At 41.4% G+C, this 13,124-nt stretch overlaps 1 protein-coding gene across 2 annotated transcripts in view; it reads left to right on the forward strand.

The window, feature by feature from the left end:
* The first annotated feature begins 1,153 nt into the window (after positions 1 to 1,153).
* XIRP1 (xin actin binding repeat containing 1) overlaps positions 1,154 to 13,124 on the forward strand; it is a 28,556-nt gene continuing 16,585 nt past the window's right edge. For both annotated transcript variants that reach the window (XM_077268681.1, XM_077268682.1), the window contains exon 1: positions 1,154 to 1,228. The gene's annotated coding sequence lies outside the window, so the exon portion shown is untranslated. The remainder of the gene's footprint in view (positions 1,229 to 13,124) is intronic.

The following is a 13,124-nucleotide window of genomic DNA, read 5'->3' on the forward strand; positions in this document are numbered from 1 at the left end:
AAAAACATACTATTGATAGCTGCTTGGGACTGAGCCGCACCAGTGACTGGTCGTACAGATGGGTTCCCGGTGGCTTCTCCCAGTCCGCTGATAGTGACTGACAGGCCTCTGACTGTGTTTGCGAATAGTCGGTGGGGAGAAGCCATCAGGATATTACACAGTTTGGGCTGCATGTACCAGCTGACAGGTTCTCTTTAAGTTTAATAACACAATAATACAAACTGCTCGGACAACCCCTTCTCCATCCCTATGTTTCACCCCAGTCAAATACTATCACTTATGTTCACCTCCCATACTATTCCAGCAATGTCAACTTTGGCTCTCCCGTGGATCACATGACATTGTCATTGTCACGCGATCCCTGCGGCCAATCAGCGCTGGCTCTCCTCTCCTATGGACGTAATTGACATCTGGAAACAGTGAGACAGCAGTCACCGCTCTCACTTCCTTCAGATATCTGATCTGTCTGAAGAAGCGGAGAGTGAAGCCAGCACTGATTGGCTGCAGGGACCGTGTGACATAGAAATGTAATGCAAGCTCCAGGAGAACCAGCGGACAACCCCTTTAATATTAAGTAAGAATACTATGGTAATGATGCGTAAACTGTTTGGTGGAAAACACTTTAATGATAAATTAATGTTGTGGCAATAGATGTCCAAACACTCAAATTCAGCACTTTTTCAAAGTCTTCCCATTGTATTGATAGCAGAAGAAACAGGATCGGTCACAGACAGAAGAAGCCTCTGTGCAAGAACAATATATGGGCCCATTTCAGTCCAATAGCTCATCACAATGCACAACTCCTGTACAGTATTGGAGGCAGAATGCAGACGGAATACGTCTTGTGCCCCTGTGTGGCTCCACAGGTTGCCCCAATGGTATGTCCGCCCTTGAGAAGAAACTTCAAAAAAGTGACTTCATTTACCAAGGTGTCTGAAGTGACTCAGCCCATGACTGAATAGACTTACTGCTATCTTTACATGTGATGTTTCGCCCTCCTATAGTTACAGCACAGTAATGGTTGACTCAAATGAATAAAGAAGCACTTGCCATTCCCTAAAAATAGCCCTGAGGTATCATAGTCCCAACATAGCTCAGCTCGCTGATAAAAACAGCTTCCACTTGCTCCAGCCAGACACAGAGGGACACCAGTCCGGCCTGGGACATCGGGAAACTCAGCAACCCACTTGGGGACTTTCTACTCATTATCTGCAGCACCTCTTTTCTCGTAAGTTAATGCTATATATTCTAATACACAAAGTGTAATATTTATATCATACAGTATGAATCATTTATAATCTGTTTTTTTAGTCTAAACTACATCATTAGCAGTAGCGGTGTCTATGGAAGTTTTTTTCAAGTTAGGAACTACTGTATATTGTTGTTTTATTGTTGTTGTTGTTGTTGTTGTTGTTGTTGTTGTTTAGATTTATTTTAGATCATTTTACCCCTTTGGCCTATAACTATAAAAACAGCATTATCTGCGAGGCTGAGTGGCAAAACAGAAGATAGGAACACTAGGATTATACATTAACAAGATAGTTGATTGGTGTTTTGTAGACTCGTTCTTAATAAATTTAATTTGGGATTAATATATAATTCTACTAAATATTACCAGTGCTGCTATATAGGGCTTTCTACTTTTTTTATATTATGTGTATTGTAGTATTGTATATTGTATTCTAATGTATATGCTTAGAGGATAAAAAAACAATATGCCTTCAAATTTCTAAAAAGAACAAGAAAAAAATGAAAGTGTGTTAAATTCCCATTTAATAATGTTGCCCATATGGAAGCTACAGTAAGATAACTCAGCAGCCAACACACAATCCAAATGTGAGTTTTCAGGACTATCTATCAACTCAATATGAAACACTGAAGTCAATACAAATAATGTAGGATAGTAGATAGATAGATAGATAGATAGATAGATAGATAGATAGATAGATAGATAGATAGATAGATAGATAGATCTATATATAGATATAAGATAGATACTAGATAGATAGATAGATAGATAGATAGATAGATAGATAGATGATAGATAGATAGATAGATAGATAGATAGATAGATAGATAGATAGATAGAGATATGGGATAGATGATAGATAGATAGATAGATAGATAGATAGATAGATAGATAGATAGATAGATAGATAGATAGATAGATAGATAGATATGGGATAGATGATAGATAGATAGTTAGATAGATAGATAATAGACAGATAGATAGATCTATATATAGATAGATATAAGATAGATAGATAGATAGATAGATAGATAGATAGATCGATAGATAGATGATAGATAGGTGAATGATATGGACAGATATACAGATTGACAAATAGATGGATAGATTAGATAAAATAGATTAGATAGACTTCCTTACACAAATGCATGTGTCTACAGAGAAAATGTTCTATATAATAAAGTTCTGTGCTCACAGCAGCATCAGCACAGATAGAAAGTGGACTATTTGATACATATTGAGACCCCTCATTTCACTACTTCTAAACAGCTTCTCAACATATGTTTGCACAATGTATTTTTGTGTATTCATTTTTCCGGCCCAACAAATATATCGTAGGCTAAGCCCCGCTTGGAAATATCTAGGATGCTGCAGCATACTACAGGCCCCATAGGATATATTTAAGGTCATCTCTAGCTATCCTATATTTCACACCAGGCAAAATATCAATTTGAAGTGGGCAGGGGTGGTGTAAATACAGTGCGGAGGGCACGGACTAAAGCTCTGTTTAACATGCCTGAGATGTTTCCCTGAAGAAGAGGAGCCCATCTAGAGACAGCTGCCTGCTGGTAGAGGGGTCTGCTTCCTGGTGCCGGGGGACAGCTGCACAGGACTTCACCACAATACTGCTCTTAGAATACTTCACCGCATTCCCGGGGCAGACATCATTCCTCAAAGACCAAAATACAACATAGATTAATCTATTTTACTGCAATCAGCCAATAACACCAGTTGTCATGGGAAGGAGCTGTAACAATTCTGGTTGTAGGGTGCTATTGTCATAGAATGGAAAACTTCAATGAACTTTCCCAACATTGGGGGAAATGTATTACTACTGAATGGTGGGCAAGTCTCTTCCCAATGTGCATTCTTTCACATGAGCGTATTTGATGCATACGGATCTAAAAACCAGAATAAATGAGTGTTTGATCAACTTTTATTCCTGTATTTTCATTTATTATTTTTTTATTGAACAAAAATTGATTGATTTTGTCCGATATAAAATAATAGCAATAAATGGAAACACAGGCGCAAAAAAATGAACAAAAATGCTGATGAAATACCGATGCATCATGTTTCATTATAAGTCTTTATTACGGATTATTGTACTCTCAAAAGACCGTAACTATCTATTTTATCTGTAAAATGGATCAGAATAACACAGGCCGCATTTTTGGAAAACAGATCTGGGAAAAAAAAAAAATCATCCATGTGAACAGTCTATTGGTTTACATTAGTATTTCAATGCTTGATGAAATGCGGATGACAACTGCACTCGTGTAAAAGAGGCTTTAGAATTAAATCAAGGTCAAACCTAACGTTCTTTGTAAACATTTTTTCTACACTGATTCTCTGATTAACAGCACAATAAAGCACTTTGATAAGAACGCTCGGGCTGCCAATAACGAAATAACAAAACGCTCATTCATTGGGTGAACTGCAGCGCAAAAGATCATCGTTCCCGGCGTTGCATCATCCTGTGTAAACAGGTCTTGTGCTGCCGAGAACACTGGCAGCCTACGCGCACTGAGCAATCTACCACATCGTTTAGCGCGGTTTGCCGCTGTAAAGAAGCTATTAACCTCCGCCCGGTAAATGTTTCCCGATCAGAGGCCATTTAGTGCTGCCGGTAGGGGCCACTTTTTTTCCACATTCAGTACGAACAAGATGTTTTTAATGCATTAATACATAAAGACAATGATAAATCTTCCCTATCTTTTTTGTATTTCGACATAGTTAATGACTCTCAAAGAGTTACCGTCATTTACATTTTTATTTCATAAATTAATAGCACACATGAAAAAAAGCAACTTTGCAATATATCTCATCAGAAAAATCAGTTTCTTTCTCGGACAAAATGGATCCGTCATCAAAATTCTCAATTCTGAGCTAAAATCTGTATTCAGTGAAGACAGACTTACCCGCTATGACAGTTGCTATGGATACAATTCTATGTAAATGGAATGAGGGAGGAGCTAGTGACAGAGCTCCTCCTCCCTCTCCTATCTATACAGACTCATCAGTAGCAGCCGCCATCTCCTATCTTGAGAATTTTGATAATGACCGATCAATTTTGGCAGAGAAAGAAGCTAATTTACTTGATAAGATATAAGACAAAGTTTCTTATTTTCACATTTACTAATGATTTACGAATTCAAAATTAAAACAACGTTAACGCACTAAATTACTTTTGGAGTCAGTCCACGTAATAAAAAGACAGTGTAAGTATGACGAAGGGTGCGTTTATATTTAATGATTTTGCAGTGTTATTGTGAACCTGACTGCTGATACGTGCTGCCCAATCCGTGAGCAGCATGTAGCAGGCACTGGATGGATTATCTCAGCCAGGTGCCTGATGTCTTCTGACTGTATTTACATAGTACTAGACAGGATTTGGGAGGAAAAAAATTATTTTTCTGGAACTTCTTAACAAAATTTGTATACATTTTTTTTACCCATTCCTCAACTGTATAGCCTAAACGTCATTAAACACAGCCTATATATGGTTTATTTTACCTAAATTTCTATGTAATAAATATACATCACCTTTTGATGAGATCGTAAACAACAGAAACCCTTTTATCAGGCTCCTTTTGAAATGAAGGACTCTAGTGCTGTATATCCCTTAGGGTACCGTCACACAGTGCCATTTTCATTGCTACGACGGCACGATTCGTGACGTTGCAGCGTCGTATGATTATCGCTCCAGTGTCGTAGACTGCGGTCACACGTTGCAATACACGGCGCTGGAGCGATAATTTCATGACGTATTTGCGATGTAGAAGCCGTTGGTTGCTGTGCGCACATCGTATACAACCTGTGTCACACGATGCAATCATGCCGCCACAGCGGGACACTAGACGACGAAAGAAAGTTTCTAACGATCTGCTACGACGTACGATTCTCAGCGGGGATCCGGATCGCAGTAGCGTGTCAGACACTACGATATCGTAACGATATCGCTAGAACGTCACGAATCGTGCCGTCATAGCGATGAAAATGGCACTGTGTGACGGTACCCTTAGAGTTGAGAAAAAAGATTTGAAGGACCCTGATCTAGCCGCTATGTCAGCAGTCCATGGCCACCAGACCACAGCACTGTGAACCTCCTACATTCGGCGCTACCCCTGGTGCCTCTTGTTATTAGTAGTCTGGCCACAAGCACGTTGATGCAGGGGATACTAACCAGAAGATGTGCCACGGATGCTGCTGGAAATTTGAAGGTCTCTAGTCTAGCTGCCACTGCCATGGTCGCAGGACCATGGTCCTAATCATTTTTTTGCTTGACTTTAATGACACTCAAGCACCAATGATTTTACCATATCGTGTACTGGAAAACAAGAAAAAAATTCTAAGTGCGGTGAAATTGCAAAAAGAGTGCAATTCTACAATTGTGTTATTGAGGTTTTTTTTACCATGTTCAATAAATGCTAAAACTGATCTGTTGTTATGATTCTCCAGGTCATTACGAGTTCATAGACACCAAACATGTCTAGGTTGTTTTTTATTTAAGTGGTGAAAAAAAATCCAAAGTTTGTATATAAAAAAAAAAAGTCACCATTTTCCAAAACCCGTAGCATCTCCATTTTTCAGGATCTTGGGCTCGGTAAGGGCTTTTTTTTTGCGTACCAAGCTGACATTTTTATTGATGCTATTTTGAGGTAGATACAATGTTTTGTTTGCCTTCTATCGCATTTTGTTGCAATGTTGCACAACCAAAAAAACGTAATTCTGGCATTTTAATTTTTTTATTGTTACGCTGTTTACCGATCAGGTTCATTATTTCTATATATTGATAGATCGGGCAATTCTGAACACGGCGATACCAAATATCTGTATTTTTTTTTTTAATGGGGCCAAAGGGGGGTGATTTGAACTTTTATAAATTTTTCTAATATTTTTAAAAACTTTTTTTTTTACTTTTTACTTGCTTCAATAGGATCCTTAGGAGACTAGAAGCTGCGATCATCTGATTGCTTGTGTTACACATAGCAGGACTGCAACCCTGCTATGTGTAACAAAAATGATCACCTGCTATGAGCGCCATCCACTGGGCGGCGCTGATAGCGATCTGGCAATGACAACCACAGGGGTCTCTTGCAGACCCTGGGTTGTCATGCCAACCCACCGCAGTCATGTGACGCGGGTGCCAATGGACGGAGATAAGATGCACTTCCAGTGTGGCCAGGGCCGGACTGGCCATCTGGCAATTCTGGCAAATGCCAGAAGGGCCAGTCTGGTCATGGGCTGCCTTGTCTGCTATGTTGTTAACAGAATCGGTGTTCTCAAGACACCCATACTGTTAAGAGTTGTGATGGAGCACAAAGTCGCTGACTCCGTCACTTACCCCAGCAGGCCACCGGTATCATTAGAAATATTGGTCTTGTAGAAAATCTTCCTTTCCTCCATCCAGGATAATATTAGTAATATATCCCATCTGGATCATGGGGACGGGGACATCAGCCCCAGTCCGTAATTGCCGCTGTCGGAGTTTGACAGCGGCATTTAGCAGATTAACAGCTGCGGGTGGATCGCAATTCCTCCCGCGGCTGTTAGGGGCACATGACAGCTGATCAGATCAGCACCAAAGAGGGGGAGGCGCCCTATGATGGATAGATCAGTCATTGGGCATTAAGAGGTTAAAATGTTTTATTGCATAAGTGTGCAAAAATAAGAAAATGAGTGTGACTTACACCCTGCCGTTCCAGTGCTGCCCTCAGTTTTGTTAACATCACAGTGACCGCTGCAGTCAATCACTGGGCTTAGCCGTCTTGCGCATTCTTTGTGATAAAGAATCAAAACCAAGAAAATCCCTTTCAGGTGTAATGTGTAACCGTTGACCAACATAAAACTGTATACAAAAAGATAAAAATGTGAATGCAGATTTTCGTTAAAACCTTTATCTTTGTATGTACAGAAATTTTAGTATTTTGTGACTCATACATCTGTCACGTCTGATATAAATTTGATATATTTGTTACATCTGTAACAAACATGAAAATTCCACATGTCACTGTACAATAGATGCTAGATCCGAGAGCCGGACCCACTGTCAATGGCTGACAAATATAAAGTGAAATAGATTAGGCAGACACACTGGCTTCTCATCCAGCTATTGTGCGTGCCTAGCCATCTATGAGAATTCCACACGACAGGCACGTCAGAGGCGCCAGAGATTATCGCTCTATTGTCAGAGCAGATATTTTCAGTGTCACCAGCCTGTGTCCATTTATTACACAGAGCAAATGTTGTCATTTCATCATCTCCGACACTGACGGTCATTTACATTTTTCATTCAGAGATATTTCCATGAAAATTGAGCACATTTGACTTATGTAATCTTGGGGCCCCATAGCAAAAGTACTAATTGAACCGCCCTACCCTCAAACCCCAAAAATAAATATTTGGTGTATAGACATAGTCACTTAAGGGAATTCCCTCCTAACTTTAATGACAGGAAGGGGGACATGCATTCCAGCACTTGCACAATAATTTTGTCCCTATAGAAGCCCCTTATTGTTTTCATTCACAAAGAAACCCCATTCATTCCCCCCATTGAGTATGTTGCCCTCCACAGTGAATTCCTCCTCAGTTCTTACCACATGCATGTGTCCTTAGCAAAGTATGATGCCCCCAAAATAGTATGATATTATCACAGCACCTCCAGCACAGAATGATGCCCCCAAAGCAGTATGATGTTGCCAAAGTCCCCCAACCCAGTAAGTTGCCCCACACACAGTTTGATGTTTCCACAGTTCCTTCACACACATTATGACGCCCCCACACACACTAACCTCCTAACACAATATGATACCCCGACTGCCTTCACACAGTATGATTCCCCCACAGCCCACGGTGGCCACGGTATGAAGGAGTATGGTGGCCTCACAGCCACCCACATAATATGATGGCTCCAACAGTATCCAACAAAGTAAGATGGTCCCTGCAGCCACCCACACAAAGTATGATGGCCCCCACACTACCCTATACAGTAAAATAATCCCAAACCCCTGCAAACACACTATAAAAAGGCTCCCACAGTATCCAAAACAGTAAGATGGTCCCTGCAGCCACCCACACAAAGTATGATGGCCCCCACACTACCCTATACAGTAAAATAATCCCCAACCCCTACAAACACACTATAAAATGGCTCCCACAGTATCTAACATAGTAAAATGGTCCCTGCAGCCACTCACACATAGTATGATGGCCCCCACACTACTATATACAGTAAGATGGTCCCTGCAGCCACCCACACATAGTATGATGGCCCCCACACTACTATATACAGTAAGATGGTCCCTGCAGCCACCCACACATAGTATGATGGCCCCCACACTACTATATACAGTAAGAGGGTCCCTGCAGCCACCCACACATAGTATGATGGCCCCCACACTACTATATACAGTAAGATGGTCCCTGCAGCCACTCACACATAGTATGATGGCCCCACACTACTATATACAGTAAGATGGTCCCTGCAGCCACCCACACATAGTATGATGGCCCCCACACTACTATATACAGTAAGATGGTCCCTGCAGCCACCCACACATAGTATGATGGCCCCCACACTACTATATACAGTAAGAGGGTCCCTGCAGCCACCCACACATAGTATGATGGCCCCCACACTACTATATACAGTAAGATGGTCCCTGCAGCCACCCACACATAGTATGATGGCCCCCACACTACTATATACAGTAAGATGGTACCTGCAGCCACCCACACATAGTATGATGGCCCCCACACTACTATATACAGTAAGAGGGTCCCTGCAGCCACCCACACATAGTATGATGGCCCCCACACTACTATATACAGTAAGATGGTCCCTGCAGCCACCCACACATAGTATGATGGCCCCCACACTACTATATACAGTAAGATGGTACCTGCAGCCACCCACACATGGTGTTCCCCAACTCCGGTTCTCAAGAGCCACCAACGGGTCATGTTTTCAGGATTTCCTTAGTATTGCCCAGGTGATAATTGCATTACCTGGAAAGGCAAGAATTCCATCACCTGGGCAATACTAAGGAAATCCTGAATTCATGACCTGTTGATGACTCTTGAGAACCGGAGTTGGAGAGCACTGCAGTAATATAATTCCCGCACCCCCACCCCTACAAACACACTGTATAATGGCCCTCACATCTCCCTACAATCACTAACTGGTAAATGATGGAGCAGGGAGCTGACATCTCCATGTACCACCTTTGTATTCAACGGTATCTATAGATGACAATACTACTGAAAATGTGACACTGTGGAAGGAAGGGGCAGTAACATTGGCACCAAGCCCCACCCCTCCAACTCATAGTCCCCATAGCGGCCACATGGTCTGCTGCTGTTATCGGTACACCACTATATATCAGGTACAGATATACCTGTGAATGTAAAAACTGTGCCTGGTAACTTTACTCACTGCTAGGAATTGTTAGATAGAACTTAGTGGATGTCACAGCATTCCAGAGGCAGGGTGACCTTATTTTAGGTATATGTCTACAATTCCTTTGGAATAAAACAAATTATGGTTCAGAAAATTACAATATCATTACCACCAGTAAATATTCTGTATTTCCACAACTCCATGAAAGTCATCCTTGTAAGGGGGCATGAGGGATGGATGTATATACACGATATTCTAGTTCCTTAAAGGAATTTTCTGGGCTTTTACAAAATTGTTCCAAAAATAGTGAAAGTTATAATAATGTAAAAAAATTAAAATAATGTCACCTGTTCCTAATTCTGACATTCCAACACTACAGTGTTCCTTGCTAGTCCGGCAGTGATCATGTCTTATCCATCACTCACGTGACCAGTGCAGCCAATCACCTGCAATGATGTCTGCATGAGTAGCACATGACCATTGTGGCCAATGATTGGCTACATTACTCATGTGAATGAAAGAAAGGGGTTCATCACCATAAAGGTGGTGTTGGAGCAGAAGGAGGCCCAACAAATAAATTATTTCTTTATTTTACAAACTTCCATACTCTTGGACAAATCTTGGTCAATTCTGCAAAATCTTGTTAATGTATTTACAGGTGTTATCCTACAAGTTAAAGCTAATTCTTTCCATGTAAAAGCTGTGGGTAAACTCAGGGTGTTGGACATGAAGTCAGAAGGAATGATAACATGGAGCTGGCAGGGCTGCAGGGTGCGCAGTCACTGAGATGGGGATTACAAGAGCTGATTGTAGACAGGCTCCGGTGGCCCCGTCTGGATGGGCTGGTGCTGAGCTTGCAGTTTGCTTATAGACACAGGCAGGGCAGGGCTGTTGGCGTTCTTAGTCTCACTACAAAAACACAAGACTACCATGAATCTAAACAGGTGGGTGGATGTTTTTCATGAGAATATTTAACATTACACTGCACTATGGCGGGCTATGTGGAAGACCACTTATCATGCTACAGATCACTTACTTTTGCATAATATCATCTCACTTTTCTAATTGTTTTGCCTGGTACTAAAATCAAATAATACAATGACATACGTATAAGTGAAATGTGAACTTCATTACTCATGTATAGCAGCTCGCACCTGTTCACACTTGCTTAATTCTGTTAGGAGATGCTGGACAGTTTTTGTTTTTTTGGAGTAGCTGGTACTAATCCACGTTCATGTACTGAATAACAACTTCTAGCATCAGAGATTGGTGAAAGATTGAGGAATTATCTTAAAATAGTAATGTTTCAATGTATTATTAACATAATTACGACTATTAATATTATTAATGAAGATACAACTAATTTAGTTCATTGTACAAATGTTATTTGTAATTTTGTACTGATCATTAAATATCATCATAGATAGATAGATAGATAGATAGATAGATATTAGATAGAAGATAGATAGATAATAGATAGAAGATAGATAGATAGATAATAGATAGAAGATAGATAGATAATAGATAGAACATAGATAGATAGATAGATAGATAGATAGATAGATAGATAGATAGATAGATAGAAGATAGATAGATAGATAATAGATAGAAGATAGATAGATAGATAATAGATAGAAGATAGATAGATAGATAGATAGATAGACAATGATAACACTGTGATCATGTGGTTAATCTTTCTATCTATCTATCTATCTATCTATCTATCTATCTATCCCATATCTAGCTATATATCTATCCATCCCATATCTATCTATTTATCTAAGAATGTTTTTGGAATTATATAAATTCTGTGCAGATTTGACACTTCTCAGATGTGAAGCTATGGTTTCAGGTTCTTCTACAGGTTAGTGCTAAGCGCTGATCCACTAATAATTGTACCGGTACCAGCAGATTTGCTGAGTTGCAGTACATATATCGCTTTTCTATTTTCATTGGATGCTGGTTCTATAATACTCATTTCAATGTGAGAATTCGACAGCTCGTTTGTGTCTATAGTCCATGTTTTTTAATGCGGATGCGTTTGGTTAGACAATGCCACAATCCATGTAGGGAGATTAGTATTTTAAGGCTGTAGTAAAAGAGCAGATGTCCAGATCTGAGTTTATTCTGTTGTTTTAGAGATTCCTATAGCTATCCTGGCGTGGAAAATGCATATTTCGAATATTTTAAAGGCACATGCTGCTTATTTTAGGCATACTTATCTTGTAATGGTGATAAGGAGGCGTTCTAAATGTGTTTTCCAGTTGGAGGAATGTGTGTAGGACAGGCTGGTAAACCAAAAAGAAGTAGACTTTCCATTGATAACATAAAGGTGCATGCTTTAGTGGGTTAACAACATCTACAAAACGTTTTGTGTAATGTAAAGGCTGCTGTTACACAGTTGGTTATGCAGCGCCCCAGAGTCCTGGTCGTTGCAGTACCGTGGCTCTGCCACTAAGGGGAGCTATGGTACGTCTGATGGCACTGAAGGAGTTCATCTGATCAGGTATCACAGACACCAATACATTTCACTGCCGGGCCTCCAGGGGGAGCTAAGGGTTCTATTCATTAGGCCACTCTCCACACACTGGTAAAACTGGGGGTCAGGCAGGAAGTTAGACAGAAAGCTGACTGGGTTGGAACCAGGCAACACCTTGTGGCAGAAGGTGTTGCGGGAGAAGATTCGGTAGGGTCTCTGTCAGGGGTGGGATCCTGACAGAGGCTTGGCAACTTGAGCGAACGTAACGGGACCGTGCCTGCTCAGTATAGCGGCGGTACCCAAGGAGGGATTGAAAGCGAGATAGATTGTGCTGAGTGAGAAACGAGATCAAAGCAACAAGGAGAATACCAGTAGGGGTCGTGCTGTAAGATCGACGCAACATTCTACTGAGGCGCACAACCGGTGGCCGGAACGCCGAGGGAGTATTACAATATCAGCTTCAAGCAATACTCTAAACAGCGGCAGGACAGTCAGTCTAAGGCGGGCTGTCTCACCTAAATCACCTATGCAGTCTTGGGGGGCAACTTGTGGAGAGGGGCGACTCTAGGGTCCCGGAAGAGCTCCGAGCCTACCCGTCATACGGGTGCCGTTCCAACCGTAACATCAGGGAGGGACGGAGGATTAGCAGAACATCATCTAATCGAGTTGTGAGGGAACTTAAGAAACGGACACAACAGTTGTGGGGACTTTCCGTAAGCACAGCAGGGAAGGACCACAACACACAGCGCTAGGAGGTAGGCGCAGATTTCCACCTGTTAAGAGAACTCTGGAGGTGCCATTGGACCGGCCGGACTTGCGTAGCCTGGTGATCCGGACTCCGGACTGAGGACCCAGAGATCTTCAGTAAAGAGGTAAAGAGACTGCAACCTGGTGTCCTCGTTATTTACTGCACCGCACCACTACAGCCTCACCACCACCATCACCCATCATATCTATCACTGTACGCCCCTCAGCAGGGTCACGGACCGGGCCTA

Source organism: Ranitomeya variabilis, chromosome 6 (assembly GCF_051348905.1).
Source record: "Ranitomeya variabilis isolate aRanVar5 chromosome 6, aRanVar5.hap1, whole genome shotgun sequence".
Taxonomy (NCBI): domain Eukaryota; kingdom Metazoa; phylum Chordata; class Amphibia; order Anura; family Dendrobatidae; genus Ranitomeya; species Ranitomeya variabilis.